Genomic DNA, 21,566 nt, shown 5'->3' on the forward strand with positions numbered 1-21,566 from the left:
AGAATATTGTTGGAATCCTGAGTTTGAACAATGTGTTGTATTTAGAAACATAGCCCTGTTTTTTGTTTTGTCTTTTTTTGAGACAAAGTCCCACTCTGTCACCCAGGCTGGAGTGCAATGGCGCAATCTTGGCTCCCTGTAACCTCCGACTCCTGGGTTTAAGCAATTCTCTTGCGTCAGCCTCCCGAGTAGCTGGGATTACAGGTGACCGCCACAACACCTGGCTAATTTTTTATATATTTTTAGTAGAGATGTGGTTTCTCCATGTTGGCCAGCCTGGTCTCAAACTCCTGATCTCAGGTGATCCGTCTGCCTCAGCCTCCCAAAGTGCTGGGATTACAGGTGTGAGGCACCACACCCAGCCCTATCTGTTTTAAACAAATAATTTATTGGCAGATTGTCCATGGTTGAGCATAACAAAAACACCTTGTTGAAAGACAAGCTTAGGTAACTGCTAGCAAAACACTGGGTGCACTATTTTTCTGGATAAAATTTATACTTACTTTCTATATTACCCTTCAAAAGGGATCTCTTCAGGTTAAAAATCACATTTATGCTGAAGTCTTTATTTGGGGGTTAACTAAAAATCTCATATGGGTTCATAACTGAAGTTACTAATAATTTATTTTTATCACTTGTAAAAATTTGCTCAAAATTTCAAAAAATATTGATTTGTTTTTTAATGATTTTGCAGGCTGACTTCCAACCTAAATTTTGATAACATCCAGTAAGTCAGTATAGTTCTATGACTTCATGTTTTAACTAAGAAGGAAAATTCATAGATATTCCTATTAGCTTTTATAAAACTTCAAAAGTCTCAAACTTAAGTTTGAGTCTAAATTTTCTGACACTGGCCCTTTTTAATATTGTAAGTTTTTGTTCACTTTCTTAAGTAAAAAGCATTTAATTACTATTTAGCCTTTAAATGGGAAACTCAGGTAATGAACTGCTGACTTTTCTAAAGTTCTTTAACTGATCATTTCACTATAGAGGGATATTTACCTAATCACTTTCTGTATTTTGCAAGTGCTCTTTCTAAAAAGGAATGACTATTATAGCTCTGTTTCCCCAATCTCTATAGGATTCATGAAAAATTGCTTTGTATAAATATAAAAGCACCATATGTGTTCTTATCTCCTATGGCTGCTTGAAGCTCATGGTGGATAAGCCTTTTGGTCAGTTTTAATTGTTAAGTACAGAACAAACAATTGTTTGGTGATGGTCAGGTTGAAAGAGAGCATATAAGTATATCCCAGTGGAACTCACCAAAGAAGACCACACCTCAGAAACTACTGCATTTTCTTGTTTTGTGTTGGGTTTGATTTGCTTTTGTTTTGAATACCAGCTCTTTTAATATAAAGATTCTTGGTACAGTGAAATCTCGTATTTCAAGTGTTATTCTTCACCCACCTCTTCCCCTGCCATTGTATTTCCCAGCTATTTCAAGGAGTTTTAACAATTTACATTGCATATTATGCAGTAGGTACTGCTTTTTCAGAAAGGCTTGGAAAACATACCTGCTATAAGTAATTTGTTCAGATGTAGCCATTTACCTGGCTCTCAAGTCGTCTTTATGGAGCGGGTCTTTGACAAAAATCTTCCTTGTTTGCTTGGGATAAGTGAAGTCCAAATTCTTACAATATGCTATTCAGGATTTCTGATATTTAAAAAGAGAAGACAAAATCTTTATATCCCTTATTGACACTTTCCTCAAGAAGGGTTGTGCTATTATTTATTTTTATTTTCTATTATAAGAAAAGTCCATCCTTTAAGTAGTTTTTTTTACCCTCTAATTTCATACCAAATACCTGATCAATGGAAATGATATATTTATTTAAGCAGCAGACATTCCTGATCCATCATATGAAAAGTGCCAGCAATAATTAGTTGGGAACAGATAAGATCAATTTCAATATAATTCTACTTTGTTTTTAGATACTAAATTAAGATTCAATTAACATTCTCCTATGAATTCTGAATGTGATAATGTGATTCAAACAGTCGTATTTTTAGTAGGATCTTAGTAACTCAGGATAGCATTCCATACTAACCTCAAGTTAGCAAAACAAATTAGCAAAACAGCTTGGTTGTCAGTGAGGAGGCTGCCTAAAAGATCAAGAAGATTTTCTCTTTTCTTTCTATTTAGAAACATTGCAAGAAAACTTGGATAGTCTTCACCAGACCTGCCATGATTTTTTGAGATTTAGGCCTCAGTGACATGCTACTGGAAGTTTCCTGCCAGCCTTCCAAACTAAGCATCCACTCTTCCATCTTCCCGAAGTCACTCACCAATAAAGGTAGCATCTTTAAGTTCATTTTTGAGAGGTAAAGGAGGGTCTCTCCCTGACCAAAGGAATTTTTTTTTTATCAGAATACCTTGAAAAGTGGATATATAAATTTGGAAAACTTAATTTCTTGACCGTGTTCAATAACAGTTTCTATGCATGGTTTTTAATGTGATGTAAATGTGTTTCTTCACTCCCCCCACCTCATTCTGCCTCTTTAATGAATATTTTTATTGGAGTTCAAACTCCATGCCTTATGTGCTCACTCAGTTTTCTTTTTGACCCTGTTTACTCTGTCTGTATGTATTCAGATTGTGTCAAATGCTGGCAGAACCTCTAAAACAGTCAAGAAAATGCTTGAAAGTTGATTTGTCATAGTGTAAATTCATGATAAAATGTCTTAATGTTATTTGGATATGTAGTACATAGAAACAGAAAAATAAAGTAGTTTTTTGTAACTTAAAATAGAGATTTGTCCCTTTCTTACTCATTTTTAGGAATCATGTTTATCGTTTGCATTTCTTAAACTATTACTAAGGCTCCCTTTTCTCTGCAGGAAGTAAGCTGCATGCATTCTTTCACTTTGTGTTGAGCTAGTTTCTGTAATTGTGACTAATTATTTCCTTCCTTAATTCACTCTACTGTATCTACCTAAGGTGCCCCTGGAGTTTCATTTGAGTAATTAGTGCCTTAATATGTAATCTGGAGTGCAATTTCTGTGCATTTGCCAGATCAGATTGTACATTGGCTGTCCAGCTCAGCTTTCAGTAAATAGTCTTATAGTAATGACTGTGATTACTTAAAGGTATCAGAATGATGCTGCACAGCAAGGAGGCCTCCTCTAATTAACCACATTCACTCCAGGTTTAGGGAAGCCCTCTACAAGGAAACTTTGTGACCTCTTATGCATAAGAAATGATGGGTAATTTTCAAAGCTAAATTTTCACTTTACATATATTTTAATAGTGTTTATTTTATTGATAATCAGCCCTCTGGAGAAGAATTGTTGATAAGGAAGGGTGGTGAGTGTGATGGGGGAGGCTATGTAAATGTGAGTAGCAGAAATTAGAAGAGATAGTGTGAGAGCTCTGGAGAAATTCTGGAATGCAATAGATTAGAGACATCTGGCGATTTCAGTGCAATCTGCACATATAGAAAAAAAACTCTGCCCACTGCCATTCTCCACCGTCCTATCTTCTAGTCTTTTCATTTATATAGAGTATTGAGATAAACTCTGAAAATTTTAAATTGATTCAGTTATTAGTTATTATTAGCTAGTAACATAAGCGTTTTGTTTGGGTGAAGAAGTGAATGCATAGAAAGGAAGTCATTGAAGTTCATTTGAGACTCAGTGGAGCATTTACACTGTCAGAACACAAGGCCCACATATTTCTGAATGTAACTTTGAACCTCATCCTGAATATCCAAGTAGGCAAAAAGTGAAAGCTGTTCATTAGATACGTAATTTTGTGTAAGTATGGATATTTGACTGCAGACTATACTGTAGATTTCACATTTAAACATATTTGAACACATTTCAGTCCAAATAAATAGTTATATGATCAGGCATATCATAAGTGATAGAATATTTTCAGTTTGAATATTTTGCATAAAAGATACAAGGTAGGCAATTATATTATCAAACATGTAAACCAAATTGGCCATTCTGATTATTCAGGGATTCGGGGATTTTTCTGTTATAAAGTTTGAGAACAAGTAGAAAATGGGCTTTCTCCTTATTTTTTAATCCTTTACACAATTAATTTTATTTCAACTTGAGTTACATCTAGACTTCTTCCATTAAAAAAAAATACTGTTTGGTTCAATTCTTATCAGGTAACAGACATCTCAGGAAAAGTGAAAGAAAACAGGCAACCTCTAAGTTTTACATTTTTTATCTCCTCCACAGTTCTTCTAATTAAAAAAAAAAAAAAAAAACTCCCCAGAAGTGTTGCTGATATGGCAAAAAATATATAGCATTTCTTCACTTTGGATTGGGAAGGTTCTTGGGATTTTATGGTAATTTAATATAGACTATGTGTGACAATTTTGTTAAAATCATACTCTAATATTCGGACAGCTTTGGACATCTTAAGATGACTTAGTCCAAGAATAATGAAAACCTGTGCAAAAATGTGAAGAGGTACTCCCTATGCATTCGAGCAGTAAATGTCCATAAGCTTATGAGTTCTGTTCATGTCTATTGAGCTGTATGAATAAATTATATTTTAGTAATTTAAATTTCTTTATGAAAATTAGTTTTCAGAGTTGCCACTCTCAACAAAATTCTAAAAGGCTATGTACAACAATGATCTCTAAATAAAAACCAAGTTTTATTTCATGGGTACATGGCTTTTCTGTGACCCTTTCCAACAGGAAGTCAGTTTGTTCAAAATTAGAAGACTGTTTTTTCTTAACTCTCCCCAGTTGTAGCCTCTGGTGGTGTGACTCATAGACTTCCCTGGTAATCACACTTTGAACCTTAACAATAAGAGCATGCTAACAGATTTAGTAGTTTTATGCATCTAGAAACAAAGACAGGATGTTGACAGCCTTTAGTGATGAAGTATTTAAAATAAATTCATACTTGTAAAATTGAAAACTAGAGATTCAGCTTTAGTAAAAACAATGTAATCTAAACATTTAGCTACGTAAATATTTTCTTAAGTCCAGATAACCTCTCAAAGAAACTGATTTCGTCCGGTGAGGTGGTGAGTGCCTGTAGTCCCAGCTCCTCGGGGGGCTGAGGTGGGAGGATCGCTTGAGCCCAGGAGCTCTGGGCTGTAGTGCGCTATGCCAATCGGGTGTCTGCACCAAGTTCAGCATCAATATGGTGACAACCCCGTTTCTTAAAAAAAAAGAAAACAAGAAAAGAAACTGATTTCATGTCAAATGGGAAATACAAAGAATGTCAGATTAAAAACATGGTTTATATTAAATAAGGCTGTCATTTGTTGGGAGGTAAGGAGAGAATGGAGCTTAGAAAGCAGCCTCCTGATAAAGGGTGTTTAACACACTTTCTAAAATTTAGGATGATTTGTTGCCCTTCAAATCCTACCAACTTTAAAATAATCAAATCTCAAGCACAGCAAACCAGCTAGGTAATTATTTCCGGGTAACTTTCCCTAACTCAGAAACTGCTAATGACTACTAAGTGCTTCAGTTATAAATCTGACCAAGAACTTGCATCAAAAAGGCCAGAAAGTTAATTTCAAAATCTTACGGGAAAAACTGATAATGACGTTCTCCATCCCCCCCCACCTCATTATTTCCCCACTCTCTGAACCATATCCTGTGTGAACATTCTTAATAGCAGTGTACTACACTTTGTAAGACAAAAGTTGAATTCTGGGTTGTTTTCAAATGTTTAGAATCATATTTTTTTCTCATGTGTACAGGGAGGAAAAAAACATTATACAAAAATTTATCCAGGATTCTACAAATGCTTTAAGTAGATTCAACAATAAAGGAGTTATACTTACTCTATTTATGTACTTTGATCAGACAGGGGCACACAGAGTGTTGGATATTCATAGAAATGCCCTTTCTATCATCAGTTCTGTCCATCCAAATCCAATCTAGGGCCCTGCATGTATTAAAATCCGTTAGTTTTTTAAGAGTTTTCAATACGTATTTAGACTTTCTCTACACTTCCTACCTGCCTCATTATTTAAGGCACTTACCACTTGGATTGTTTTAGGGCCTATCATATCTTCCTTGCAAAGTTGGAGGCCCATTGAGTGCAGAAACCAAGACTTCTTTATCTCTATATTTCCTTGTGGTGTTTACCATTGTAACTTGAACCCAGTTGGCTCTAAAACAAACCCATAGAATCAATCAAAATGCCTAACTCTATTAGCTGAGGGCCTTGGAACGTGAGGGAACATCATCTCTGTTCAAATTCATTCCTAGGTACATGAGTTTCTTAGGGCTGCCATGACAAAGTACCCCAAACTGCATGGCTTAAACAGAGATTTATTGTCTCAGTTGTAAAGCACCATGTTTGCAACAGCATTGGTTCCTTCCAAGGACTGTAAGGGAGAGTTTGTTCTGTCCCTCTCTCCTCTCTTTTGGTAGTTTGCTGGCAATCATTGATGATCCTTGACGTGTAGATGCATTACCTCCATCTCTGCCTTTATCTTCATATGGTAATTCTCCCCGTGCCTATCTATCTCTATGTCAAAATGTCCCCTTTTTATAAGAACATAGCCATACACCCTAATGACTTCATCTTAACTTGATAATCTGCTAGGACCCTGTTTTCAAATAAGGTCATATTCGCAGGTCCTGAAAGGTAGGCCTCAACATCTTTTAGGGGGACAGAATTCAATCCATAACACTAGGTAAGATTCTTCTCTTTCTTGATGAAACTCTTAAACTCTAGGTTTATTACAAACAGAGCCACTGAAGAGTAGTTAGTCCAGAGGTTTTCAAATATAGTGTTCTAAGAAGCTCTAACTCTCCAACAAAGTATCTTGGAAGGACTTAGGGAGTGAACAGGGCTCCTGGTTTTATATCTGTTCCAATTAATATTTCCATGTAACAAGCCAGCCCAAAACTTAGTGGTGTAAAACAACCACATTATGACACTCATATTCTGTAGGTAAGAAATTTGGCATGGCAGAGACCTCTTATTTATGCTCCATAATGTGTGGGACGTCAGTTGGAAAGACTTGATGGCTGGGAGCTTGAATCATCTGGAGGCATCTTCACTCCCATATCTGGCATCTGATTCTAGCTGTTGGCAGGAACCTCAGCTGAGGCTATCAGCCAGACTAGACCTTCCCATGCAGCCTGGGCTTCCTCCCAGCATGACAGCTGCAGGGTAGTCAGGCATCTTACATGATAGCTTAAGGCTCCAAAGCAAGTATTCCAAAAGACAAAAAGGATGCTGCATCATCTTTAATGGCCTATCCTCTAAAGTCACAGACCTCACTTCTACCATACTCTATTAGTTAAAACAGTCATAAATCTTGCCCCATGTTGGAGCAGAGGCAGAGAAGACATAGAACCCACCTTTCAGTGGGAGAAGTGCCAGTGTCACATCTTAAGAATGTGTGTAACAGCAGCTATGGTTGTAGCCATCTATGAAAAATGCAATCTGTCACAAGATCTCACACCAAATTATTCAACCATGGAGCAGCACTTCTAAATGTTTTACATGTAAGGACCGCTAACTCTTTAATGTATGGTAACATTTATAGATAAGAACGATAGGATGCCTAGTAGCCAAGTAACACTCATGAATTTAATACAATCTTTCAGCATATCCAGTGATTACTGTAGAAAAGCGGAAAATTGACAAGCCGAGTATTTTCATTTCTCCTTTTCTTTAGGCAAGCTGGGAGAGCCTGGCAGAAAGCATATTATGAAATAACTGCAAGAAAGCCATCATTTCATTTTATTGCCTCTTTAAAATCATTATCTTTTTGGTGGGATTTCAATGAGGCACTTTTACAAAATTTGGTTGGCACTCATGCGTCTCCTAGTGTAAGCCAAAATTCCCTAAATTGCTTAGAGACAGGTGGGCACATACAGGCAAACACACCCCTTGTCTATGACTTACACAAATGAAAAAGAGGAAATGTCTCATCAGTCTCTGTGGTAAAAATGTGCAGAGACCAGGGGTGGGGCCTTAGCCAACCCCCTGAGCTTCCGTTTTTATCCCAGCACAGGAGTGTGCTCAGAGCCCTAGCTTCCTGCCATCCCCAGCCTGACCCTAGTGAAGGTTACAAACCCTCCCAGCAACTGCAGGACAGGCAGCGAGAGCAGGTTTCTAGGCTTCTGCCTCCTTGCTTTGCAGCAACATGCTCAGTTAGGTCACATCATTATTCTAGATCAGGAAGAACATTTGGGTTGGAAAAAGTTTTCTAGGAAATAATTACTCATGAGCAAAGGGACCAGAAAAGTCCCAGAGATGTTCTCCAGCAGACAATTTAAACTAATGACTCGCTGCTGGGCGGCCTGCCCTATAATGACTGATATAAACCATGTCTATGTAATGCTGTATTAAGATCTCCCACCAGCCTCCTAAATCTCCAAACCAATTCATTGAGGGCTTGCCTCACTCATGTTTAATCTTGTAAAATCCACCAACACATTTTGCTTGTTCAGAAAGAATATTTAATAGTTATGATCATCCATGATAATGTTGTAGTGCAGATGTTGAACTGGAATCTGTATGTCCCTTAAGATTTAGATGAAATTGGCCGTACCCCAAGTCCACTGCCCTCTCTAAGGTTTCATAAATTTCCAGTGTGTTTACATTTTCAGACCACTGACTCTGAGCCTCTGTCTCTACGGAACGTCTTCCATTCATCAGCTTACCATTGCTTAGGTTAGATCTCCATTCTAGAGTTTGATCCCTGTTCTACCCCTCTTAAAGCCACTGCCCTCTTCCTGGATTTCCCCCAACACTCACGCACCAGGTTTTTGTGCATTTAGAGACTTTAATGAAGGTTTGGAGGGACAGCTGAGCCTTCATGAGAGCAGTGCAAGCTACTCTAAAACCCCATGTTTGTAAAAGCCACCCCCAACTTCCCTCTCCCAGCCCTCCCGTCTTTTTCTCTGCTCCACAACCTCATCTCAGGTTCCTCACTTCTGGCAGAGGGCCCTCTCACCTTCTTGTTTCCTGGTCTCTCATTCTCCACTTCCTCACTCTCACCCCCGCCCCCTCACAGCTGACCCAAGTGTTTCTCTACACACTTCCATCCTGTAGAGGGGATTCTGGCATCTGCTACCCAAGTTGCTGCTTCTTGCTGTCTTTCACAGTCTTCCTCTTCTGCCCTCTGAATAAGCCAAATCTTCAAGCTTACCCCTCAGCCTGTTGTCCCCCTTTGCCCTAACCCCAGCACTTGGTGGCCTCATTTACCTTTCTGTGGCATCTCCTGGATCTCTACTTCCAGTCAGCATCTCTTTTCCACCTCCCACCTCCAACTGCCTTCTGGACATTTCCTCCTGTCCTGTCATCTCAAGCTTCATGTGTTTAAAAGCAAACCTCTTCTAGGCACAACTCTCAAATTGGCAACTGCCTCCTAAATAATCTCATCATCAGCTGCTCCCCCTCCATGCTAGACTCTCTCTTCTTCACAGCTAGACTACTGTTCTCAACTGTAACTCTGACCTTATTGCTCCTTTGCTCAAAAACCTTCCCAGTGACTTCTTGATATTGCCTGTGGACCTTACCCTGACTTTCAAGGTGGACCACAAGATAGGCCTGACCTGCCTTTCCAGCACAAGCCCTGGAGTCCAAAAGGAGTTCCAATTCATGCTATCCATTTGCCTGATGCATGACTTTGGGCAAGTTCATTTAAACTCTCCAGCCTCTGTTTATATGAAAGATAACCATATATTGACCCTTCCCAGAAAGTACTAAAATGTCTTGATGCTGGTCCCACCCTCAGCCAAGTACCTGATTAGCTATATCATGGAACAGTTAGGTGGGCTGTGAGAAGAACTGAGTGGAGTTGGGGGAAGATGGTTCGTTCTCCTTTCTCTGAAGTTCAGATGTTGACAGGTAGCTGAAATTATAGGCACTAAGGGCCAGAGCCAAAACTTTGGCTTACATCAGAGAATCTGAGCCTGGGAGGCCCTGATGTAACGCATGGCCATTACACATTCGGTCCAGAGTTTACATCCCATCTCTGCCACTTTCTGCATGTGTGTTTTGGAGCAAATCACTTAGTTCCTCAAGCTACTCCCTCCTCATCTGCAAAATGGAAACCTATTCTAAAAGTTCCTGTGAGGATCAGCGGTCTGAGGTATGTGATGTGCCTAGCTCAGTGCTTGCACTCAGAAAACTTGCTAGTCTCATGATGACTATAGTCTGAGCTCCATCTCTGGATAATATAAAATTACCTACAATACTGCACATTTTCCTAATGTCAACATTTTTAACACCCAGAACGTGCTAGGCATTGTTGTAGAGGTAGCAAGTTTGTATCTTTGTCATCAAGGAGCTGGAGCATCACAGAGGAGTCACAGCTAAACAGCTATGGCTGGGCAGCAGGATGAGCAAGGCAGTGAGTGTGTCAGGGAAGCCCTCTGGAAACACAACTGCTTTCTCAGCCAGCCAGCATTTTCTGGGAACCTTCCAAGTAGCGGATACTGTTCTAGATACTTAAGGACCAAAAAATCAATACTATGATCCTTGTTCTCAAGAAGTCCATAATCTAATAGGAAAAGGCATCCATGCATTCAGATAGCTACAATGTGTTGTCAGAGCTAACCTAGAAGTCTGTTCACTCTAGGAGCAGCGGGGAAAGTGGGCCAGAGTCACCTGGCCATGGGAAATGTTTCAGGAGACGAACCTGAACTGAGTCTTGATGCAAATGATCCCCAGAAGAGAAATGAGAGGACGTCAGGGAAAGAGCTTTTAGGGTGGGGACAGAGGCCTGAAAGACCAGGTGGTGTCATTTGGAGGGCTTGGTGCCAGGGCAGGGTCATGGCCATTGTAATGGATGGGAGGTAAAGATGGCAAGATGTGAGGGTCAGCTTGAGGGTGCCCACGCCACAGAGCTCTTTATTTTATCCTCCAGCAGTGGGAAACTGGGGAAGATATTTAAGCCCATCCTTAGTTACATTCAAAGGCAGGACAACCTTACAGTCTGTCTGAGCCTCCTGTCTGTGTTCAAATTCTTGTAACAAGAAAAACTACCATCTGGTTTTTTGGAAAACTAAAGGCTACAAAGAGAAGCCAAGAGTCGGCTGATTAACAATGCCCCAAGCAAATTTCACGGTGCATGAGACTCATAAACATCAACGTGTTGCTTCAGCTTGTTCTTGGCATCACTAGACCTCAGGAAAACCACCCAGCAGACTCATTGTCTTTTGTCCCTGCCTCTTCCACCTTATTTCACACCCTGGTTTCTTCCTTTGCTTTGCTGCTGCTTTCCAGCCGATTACAGGAAATGTGCCCTGTTTCATGTCTGGAAAGTCAAAAGGAAACCACCCAGTTTACCTAAATGAACTCTGAGCCCCATTCTCACTGCAAAGTTCTCCTCCTCCCTCTGCCTCTACCCCTTGTACTGGTGTGCTCATTTGTGAGGTGTCATTATTCTCAGGGGTATATGAGAATGTGCACAGGTTTTTATCTGCCCATCCCCCTCAAGCCTGCTTCCTGGGTAAGTCCAGGCTGCCTGCTTGGAGTCCTGCGGGCTGGGTAACCCAGGGCGAGAGATGCACTGGAAGACGTAGCTTGGTTAGCCAAGTGTCCCCATCAGACCTCTTGCTCTTTTTCTGTCCCCAGAGGAAAGGTGGAGCTTTCCGGCCTACAGAACTTAGTTTCATTTTCCCGTTCTTTCTAATGCTCTGTTCCTGCCCTACCCTCCTGGGTAGCTTGGGTCTTAGTGTTTCTTCTAGAAAGCACTCTGCAGAATGTCTTTGTTCTCCAAACCAAGGGCTTTGATACTACTGGGAAAACCACAGTCTTGAAATGCTAGCAAGCACCCCTCTCCTCCAATGGTGCCATTGCTTAGTTATTTTGCAACCCCTGCCTCAGCCTCTGGCAGGACCCTGTCTGTCAGGGCAGGGAGCCACAGCATCTCTGACACCCACACTCCCCTGACCACACCCTGGGAGGCCCTGACTCTTCCCACCACTTTCAGATACAGAGGAAGTGCCACAACTTGGAATATGAGACTGGCCCCTACCATGGCTCTTCAGAGGGACCAGGTGACACAACCTGAAAGTGAGAGACAGTTTATCCCCATAGGGTGACATTGGACCAAATAGAGGGGGAAAAAAAAACCCCAAAGAAGCTGCCAATAAACTCTATGCCCTCCTTCCCTCCTGTGGATGATTCCTAGGCTCAGTGGTTTGGTTTGTCCTGCCAGGGATGTCTCATACCACCAAGCATCCGGCTGTTTTGTCATGAAGCTGTGACCAACTCGTTAACGAGTATTCACTCTCCTTCCTCCCAGCCTGGATTTTCCTTTCTCTTATTTTTGCAACCCCGCCATGGCACATCCCGAAAAAGCATTAGCAGGTAAGCTTTGCCTCAGACTCTGTTTTAGGGAATCCACTAACCCTGGCCCACTGAACCCAGAATAACACTCTGAACCCATTAATTTGGCTGGTTTGTTCCGGGGTTGGCCTAAGCTGGTTTATAATCACCTTTCCCTGACACCCGCTAAGGCCCCAAAAGAAGGCCGTTCCTTGTTTCTTCCTTGGAAGAGAACAGAGTTAGACCAGCAGATCCCTGGAAAACACTTAGGCAGAGGGAGAACCCTCACATCGCTATTAACATGATGGGGGAGAAATGAAAACAATCTAAGCTCCTAAAAATGAGAGTCATTTTTTAAATGATATATTTTTACAATAAAACACTAGGTAGACATTTAAAATAATGTTACAAATATATTTATTGACATATAATTCATTATGTGTTAATTGAAAAAAGTTTTAAAATTAAGCACAGTATAATCTCACTTATGCAGGAAAGAAAAAACATATATCCATATATTTTAAAATTGGAAGAAGATAGACATCCAAATGCAAACAGAGATTGTCATTCAGTGGCAGGATGATAAGTGGGCTTTCTTTTATTCTTTATATGTATCAGTATTTTAAAATTTTTCCTCTAAGAATTATATATTAATTGTGATTATTTTTTATTTAAAAGAGAAAAAAGTATCTGGGCTTGGCACTAGCAAATGCACATTCTCCCAGCAAAATGCTGTAACTTTAGAAGGAAAATTAGATGAAGACCCCAGAGAGACTCTGGAGGACTAAAGATAAAAGACATGCTTTTGCAACGGCTTTTATTTATGGTAAGAATAATTAGAATGATATTGTTTAGAATTGTTCCAATAATAAATACTTGTTCAAGCATAAAGTTAATACGTGTATATATATGTACTGTATATAAACAAGAGCAATGTTGTAGTATTGCTGTGGTCACTGCCCTTTGTGAGGCAGCTCATAAAATACACCTGTGTATTTCATTATTTTATTATTCTTAATAATTAAATTATCCTTAATATAAATATGTTGCTTCTTGAATTTCTTTTGGTGTGTTTTTAGTTTTTGAGAATTTTGAAGGATAAACCATTGCCTCTGCACAGGGTGGGGCAAATGGTGAGCAGTCTGTTTATTCAGCAGACACCAAGTTCTGTCTGTTTTTCAGAACTTAGCTGGGAACTAGAGAATCAGAATGTAAAGACACATACTCTTCCCTCAGTGAGCTGGCAGGGGACAAGAACCAGTGAACAAATGTCTAAGATGGACTGCAATCAGTACTCTATGCCCAGGACTCTAATGGGCCCAAAAAGGGCATGCAGTCCAGGTGGGGAAGCACGTAGTCAGGAAAGGCTGCCCCAGAGTAGGTGATGTCTGAGCTGTATGTTGAAGGACAAGTGGTGTAGAAAAACAACCTATTGCACGGCCAGAGTGACACCATCTTGAGGTGAAATTGCCGTGATGGCTAATATTTGACTCCTACCTAGCAAAGTTTTCTGCAGCAAGGTCTTTAAACAATGTTATAGCATAGATAGCCTGAAAAAGATGCTTCCCTTACCTTCCCAATATCACAAGTTTCACAAGAAAATCTTAAACATGATCACCTGCCCATGTTTTACTCTAAAAGCTTGCTACAAGTGTAGGAATCCACCGTCTCATGGCCACCAGAGACCTTGTTTCTGTTCCTAAGTCCCTAGTAAAAGTTTTTTTCTAAGAAACTGGATTTGTCAACTTCTTGCTTTGGCCTCTCAGTTCCCTTGGCCTTTGGAGTTAGGTTTGCATAGACCTGCTCACCACATGGAACAAGTGGGAATTAGCCAAAGAAAGGGAGAAGGGTATTCTGAGAGGCTAGAGATATGGGAGAGAGCAGGTCCAGGGATTGGAACAGTTAAAATGTTATCAGTGCTGTCCAGAACTATCTATGAAAGTCTGACATCTGTGATGTCAATATGGCAGTTACTAGCCACATGTGGCTGTTGAGCAAGTGAGTAAGTGAAATTTTAATTATTTTATTTTTAAAATTTAAATGTAAATAGCCACATGTGGCTAGTGGCTACTGTAATGAACAGTGTAGCTCTACCTAGTTTTTTCAAAGTAGGTTTGGTTTTCATTTGAAAAGTGGAAAGGAGTCAGTACACAATGTTAAAACAGAGTAATTATATGAGTGGATTAGAAAGAAGGATTACTTGCAAATTTGAAAGCAGAGTACTTTGGACTGTTTTTAAGATGCATTCACTTTCCATGACCTTCTTAGAGAAGATTAAAAAAATGAACTATATATGAAACAAACATTGCCGTAAAATTCATTTTTGGAGCAAAAATGAAAAGGACTTAATTAAACTAAAGAGCTTCTGCACAGCAAGAGAAACTATCAAGGGAGTAAAAAGACAACCTACAGAATAAGAGAAAATATTCACAAATTATGCATCCAACAAAAGTCTAATATCCAGAATCAAAAAGGAACTAAAACAAATCAATAAGCAAAACACAATCCCATTAAAAAGTGGGCAAAGGATATGAACAGATACTTCTCAAAAGAAGATGTAATAGCCAACAAACATGAAAAAATGTTCATCATAACTAATCATCAGAGAAATGCAAATCAAAACCACAGTGAGATACCATCTCAAACCAGTAGAATGGCTTTTGTTAAAAGTCAAAAGATAGATGTTGGCAAGGCTGTGGAGAAAATGGAACACTTATACACTGTTGGTGGCAATGTAAATTAGTTCAGCCACTGTGGAGAGCAGTTTGGAGACTTCCCAAAGAACTGAGAGTTGAATTACCATTTGACCTAGCAATCCCACTACTGGGTATACACCCAAAGGAAGATAAATCATTCTACCAAAAAGACACATGCACACATATGTTCATCACAGTGCTTTTCACAATAGCAAAGATGTGGAATCAAACCAGGTGCCCATCAACTCTGAATTGGATAAAGAAAATGGGGTACATATACACCATGGGATACTCCACAGCCATAAAGAGATGAAATCATGTCCTTTGTAGCAACATGTTTGGAACTGGAAACCATTATCCTAAGCAAACTAACACAGAAACAGAAAACTAATAACTGCATGTTCTCACTTATAGGTGGGAACTAAACATTGGGTACACATGATCATAAAAATGGGAACAATAAACACTGAGAAATACAAGAAGTGGGTGGGGGTAAGTGTTGGAAAAAAATACCTATTGGGTGCCATGCTCACTATCTGAGTGATGTATGTATTCGTATCCCAAACCTCAGCATCACATATTATAGCTTTGTAACAAACCTGCACATGTACCTGGATTCTTAAATAAAAGTTGAAAAAAATTATTTTTAGAAAAGATCTGACAGTTGAAACTACCAAACAATTAGCTGACCTGCAAACTGAAAGGTAGCAGATAACCATCTCAGTAGGAAACTGAGAAGACAGCATTAGGGAACCATTCCCTAGGGCCTGCATACAAATGGCCAATTATGAAACAGAATTCAATTCTAGGAAATTTCAGTAAAAATGAGATTCTCATTTTAAACTGTCAAATTGGTAAAATTTTACTTTGAAGACTGAATATTGTTGAGAATGCAGATAAACAGTTACTCCCTTAAACCTCTTTAGGAGAATGAATTGGTGCATCCTTCTGAAGGCCAATTTGGCAAGATTATAGCAAAAGACTTGAAAATGTTCAAACTTTGTCAGCCAGCTATTCCATTTCTGCAAACTTGCTATTAGAAAGTAATTAGGGATTCTTGAGAAGATTTACACGTAAGGCTTTTTGTGTCTGTGTTACATACAACAGTGAGAAAAATGACAACAAATTAATTGCCATTTATTACCTAGTGGTGTGATTATAGATGATTTTTATTTTCTTCTTTGTGTTTCTCTGTATTTTTAAATGTTCTACAATGAAAATCTATGACATTTAAAATAGAAAAGCATTTTAAAAAATTAACGTTGTCGATTATGTCAGTAGTGTTAAATTGTAACAGAAGCAATAGAAAGTATGCAACCCCACCTGCAGAAGTGCCATACTAGATAAAATGATTGAAGTAGCAGCAGGCATCAGCTAGTCTAGACTTGTGGGCAGTAGAGCTTTTAAAGAGGCTAAGTGCCTTTGGAGTCCTTTCCAGAAATTCCTCCCTGCTGTTAGTAGCAGCAGAAGTCCTTTAATTAATCAAGATGAAATGTTTTCAGCAAGAGATAATTATGTATATGAAGTTGATCTTGCAGCCAAAGATGTAGATGGTTTGTAAAAACAGAGGGAATGTTCCCATTGTTATGTTCTTGCTAATATTTTAACCCAAAAAGTTTACCAGTACCTGGAAAAGGAGAGAGGAGAGTAGCAAGGAAAGATTTAACCAGACTCAAGAACCAGAAACCTCAGCTAATCTGAAATTCTTCTGCCTTTGACTTTCAGAAGAAAACAAAAGATCTCAAGGAAGTAACTCTGAATTGAGATTTGCCTATCATCAATTTTCGAGCTATTTCTCAGGACTTTACCAAACTAGTCTCCAGATTTCCTATGTCAGTATACTCATCCTATCCAATGAAAATAATTTCTTCCTTTTATAAAAAAAAAAATATTGCATTTTAGGTTTTGGGGTACATGTGAAGAACAGGCAAGATTGTTGCATAGGTACACACATGGCAGTGTGATTTGCTGCCTTCCTCCCCTTGACCCTATATTGGGCATTTCTCCTCATGCGATCTCTCCCCAACTCCCCACCGCCCGCTGTCCCTCCCCTATTTTCCCCCGACAGACCCCAGTGTGTGATGCTCTCCTCCCTGTGTCCATGTGTTCACATTGTTCAACACCCGCCTATGAGTGAGAACATGCAGTGTTTGATTTTCTGTTCTTGTGTCCGTTTGCTGAGAATGATGGTTTCCAGGTTCATCCATGTCCCTACAAAGGACACGAACTCATCGTTTTTGATGGCTGCATAGTATTCCATGGTGTATATGTGCCACATTTTCCCTGTCCAGTCTATCATTGATGGGCATTTGGATTGGTTCCAGGTCTTTGCTATTGTAAACTGTGCTGCAATGAACACTCGCGTGCATGTGTCCTTATACTAGAACGATTTATAATCCTTTGGATATATACCCAGTAATGGGATTGCTGGGTCAAATGGAATTTCAATTTCTAGGTGCTTGAGGAAGTGCCACACTGTCTTCCACAATGGTTGAACTAATTTACACTCCCACCAACAGTATAAAAGTGTTCCTATTTCTCCACATCCTCTCCAGCATCTGTTGTCTCCAGATTTTTTAATGATCGCCATTCTAACTGGCATGAGATGGTATCTCAATATAGTTTTGACTTGCATTTCTCTAATGACCAGTGATGATGAGCATTTTTTCATGTTTGTTGGCCTCATGTATGTCTTCTTTTATAAAGTGTCTGTTCATATCCTTTGCCCACTTTTGAATGGGCTTGTTTATTTTTTTCTTGTAAATCTGTTTTAGTTCTTTGTAGATTCTGGATATTAGCCCTTTGTCAGATGGGTAAACTGCAAAAATTTTTTCCCATTCTTTTGATTGTCGATTCACTTTAATGGCTGTTTCTTCTGCTGTGCAGAAGCTGTGGAGTTTGATTAGGTCCCATTTGTCTATTTTGACTTTTGTTGCCAGTGCTTTTGGTGTTTTGGTCATGAAGTCCTTGCCTATGCCTGTGTCCTGAATGGTTTTGCCTATATTTTCTTCTAGGGTATTTATGGTATTGGGTCTTATGTTTAAGTCTTTAATCCATCGGGAGTTAATTTTAGTGTAAGGTGTCAGGAAGGGGTCCAGTTTGGACACATGCACACGAATGTTCAAAAGAATGTTCTGCTTTCTGCACATGGCTAGCCAGTTTTCCCAACACCATTTATTAAACAGGAAATCCTTTCCCCATTGCTTGTTTTTGTCAGGTTTGTCAAAGATCAGATGGTTGTAGATGTGTTGTGTTGCCTCCAAGGCCTCTGTTCTGTTCCATTGGTCTGTATCTCTGTTTTGGTACCAGTACCATGCTGTTTTGATTACTGTAGCCTTGTAGTATAGTTTGAAGTCAGGGAGTGTGATGCCTCCCACTTTGTTCTTTTTGCTTAAAATTGACTTGTCTATGCAGACTCTCTTTTGGTTCCACATGAAGTTTAAAGTGGTTTTTTCCAGTTCTGTGAAGAAGGTCATTGGTAGCTTGATGGGGATAGCATTGAATCTGTAAATTACTTTGGGCAGTATGGCCATTTTCACGATATTGATTCTTCCTAACCATGAGCATGAAATGTTTCTCCAACTGTTTGTGTCCTCTCTTATTTCCTTGAGCAGTGGTTTGTAGTTCTCCTTGAAGAGATCCTTTACATTACTTGTTAGTTGTATTCCTAGATATTTTATTCTCTTTGTAGCAATTGTGAATGGCAGTTCGTTCTTGATTTGGCTCTCTTTAAGTAAGTCTGTTATTGGTATATAGGAATGCTTATGATTTTTGCACATTGATTTTGTATCCTGAGACTTTGCTGAAGATGCTTATCAGTTTCAGGAGATTTTGGGCTGAGACAATGGGGTCTTCTAGATACACAATCATGTTGTCTGCAAATAGAGACAATTTGACTTCCTCCCTTCCTACTTGAATACCCGTTATTTCTTTTTCTTGCCTGATTTTTCTGGCTAGAACTTCCATTACTGTATTGAATAAGAGTGGTGAGAGAGGGCATCCTTGTCTAGTGCCAGATTTCAAAGGGAATGCTTCCAGTTTTTGCCCATTCAGTGTGATATTGGCTGTTGGTTTGTTGTAAATAGCTTTTATTATTTTAAGATACGTTCAATCCATACCTAGTTTATTGATAGTTTTTAGCATAAAGCGCTGTTGAATTTTGTCAAAGGCCTTCGCTGAATCTATTGAGATGATCATGTGGTTTTTGTCTTTGGTTCTGTTTATGTGGTGAATTATGTTTATAGACTTGCATGTGTTGAACCAGCCTTGCATCCCCAGGATGAATCCTACTTGATCATGGTGGATAAGCTTTTTGATGTGCTGTTGCAATCATTTTCCCAGTATTTTATTGAAGGTTTTTGCGTCTATGTTCATCATGGATATTGGCCTGAAGTTTTGTTTTCTTGCTGAGTCTCTGCCGGGTTTTGGTATCAGGATGATGTTGGTGTCATAAAATGATTTGTAAAGGATTCCCTCTTTTTGGATTATTTGGAATAGTTTCAGAAGGAATGGTACCAGTTCCTCTTTGTATGTCTGGTGGAATTCATCTGTGAACCCGTCTGGACCTGGCCTTTTTTTGGGTGGTAGGCTCTTAATTCCTGCCTCAACTTCAGACCTTGTTATTGGTCTATTCAGGGTTTCGACTTCTTCCTGGTTTAGGCTTGGGAGGATGGAAGTGTCCAGGAATTTATCCATTTCTTCCAGGTTTACTAGTTTATGTACATAGAGTTGTTTGTAATAATCTCTGATGATGGTTTATATTTCTGTGGAATCTGTGGTGATATCCCCTTTACCATTGTTTATTACATCTATTTGATTATTCTCTCTTTACTTTTTTTATTAATCTGGCCAGTGGTCTGTCTATTTTGCTGATCTTTTTGAAAAACCAGCTCTTGGATTTATTGATTTTTTTGAAGGGTTTTTTTGTGTGTGTGTCTCTATGTCCTTCAGTTCTGCTCTGATCTTAGTTATTTCTTGTCTTCTGCTAGCTTCTGAGTTTTTTTGATCTTGCTCCTCTAGCTCTTTCAATTTTGATGATAGGGTGTTGATTTTAGATATCTCCTTGCTTCTCGTGTGGGCATTTATTGCTATATATTTTCCTCTAGAGACTGCTTTAAATGTGTCCCAGAGATTCTGGTATGTTGTGTCTTCATTCACGTTGGTTTCAAAGAACATCTTTATTTCTACCTTCATTTCATTGTTTATCCAGTCAACATTCAAGAGCCAGTTGTTCCATGAAGCTGTGCGGTTCTGAGTTAGTTTCTCAATTCTGAGTTCTAACTTGATTGCACTGTGGTCTGAGAGACTGTTTATGATTTTCATTCTTTTGCATTTGCTGAGGAGTGATTTACTTCCAATTATGTGTTCAATTTTAGAGTAGGTGTGATGTGGTGCTGAGAAGAATGTATATTCTGTGGGTTTGGTGTGGAGAGTTCTGTAAATGTGTATTAGGTTTGCTTGGTCCAGGTCTGAGTTCAAGTCCTGGATAGCCTTGTTAATTTTCTGTCTCGTTGATCTGTCTAATATTGACAATGGGGTGTTAAAGTTTCCCAATATTATTGTGTGGGAGTTTAAGTCTCTTTGTAAGTCATTAAGAACTTGTCTTATGTATCTGGGTTCTCCTGTACTGGGTGCGTATATATTTAGGATCATTAGCTCTTCTTGTTGCATTGATCCTTTTACCATTATATAATGTCCTTCTTTGTCTCTTTTGATCTTTGTTGGTTTAAAGTCCATTTTATCAGAGACTAGGATTGCAAGTCCTGCTTTTTTTTGCTCTCCATTTGCTTGGTAAATCTTCCTCCATCCCTTTATTTTGAGCCTTTGTGTATCCTTGCATGTGAGATGGGTTTCCTGGATACAGCACACCAATGGGTTTTGTCTTTTTATCCAATTTGCCAGTCTGTGTCTTTTGATTGGGGCATTTAGCCCATTTGCATTTAGGGTTAATTGTTATGTGTGAATTTGATCCTGACATTTTGATGCTAGCTGGCTGTTTTGCCTGTTAGTTGATGCAATTTCTTCATTGTGTTGATGCTCTTTACCATTTGGTATGTTTTTGGAGTGTCTGGTACTGGTTGTTTCTTTCTATCTTCAGTGCCTCTTTACAGAACTCTTGTAAAGCAGGCCTGATGGTGATGAAATCTCTGAATACTTGCCTGTCTGCAAAGGATTTTATTTTTCCTTCACTTATTAAGCTTAGTTTGGCTGGATATGAAATTCTGGGTTGAAAGTTCTTTTCTTTATGGATGTTGAATATTGGCCCCCACTCTCTTCTGGCTTATAGGGTTTCTGCTAAGAGATCTGCTGTGAGTCTGATGGGCTTCCCTTTGTGGGTAACTCGACCTTTCTCTCTGGCTGCCCTTAGCATTTTCTCCTTCATTTCAACCCCGGTGAATCTGATGATTATGTACCTTGGGGTTGCTGTTCTTGAGGAATATCTTTGTGGTGTTCTCTGTATTTCCTGAACTTGAATATTGGCCTGCCTTGCTAGGTTGGGGAAGTTTTCCTAGATAGTATCCTGAAGAGCATTTTCCAGCTTGGATTCATTCTCTCCATCACGTTCAGGTACACCTATCAAACATAGATTAGGTCTTTTCACATAGTCCCATATTTCTTGGAGACTTTGTTCATTCCTCTTTA

At 39.2% G+C, this 21,566-nt stretch overlaps 1 long non-coding RNA gene across 2 annotated transcripts in view; it reads left to right on the forward strand.

Annotated features, from left to right (window-relative positions):
- Positions 1-289: 289 nt before the first annotated feature.
- Positions 290-21,566, forward strand: part of LOC116529919 — a 29,119-nt gene continuing 7,842 nt past the window's right edge. The window contains exons 1-2 of one of the 2 annotated variants that reach the window (XR_004259740.1): positions 290-12,270; positions 12,907-13,054. This is a non-coding gene — a long non-coding RNA (uncharacterized LOC116529919). Of the gene's footprint in view, positions 12,271-12,906; positions 14,512-21,566 lie in introns of those variants that run through there. The other variant, XR_004259739.1, reaches the window with a different exon arrangement.

The sequence above is a fragment of the Sapajus apella genome, unplaced genomic scaffold (assembly GCF_009761245.1).
Source record: "Sapajus apella isolate SASKATOON/1434 unplaced genomic scaffold, GSC_monkey_1.0 scaffold64, whole genome shotgun sequence".
Classification (NCBI taxonomy): Eukaryota; Metazoa; Chordata; class Mammalia; order Primates; family Cebidae; genus Sapajus; species Sapajus apella.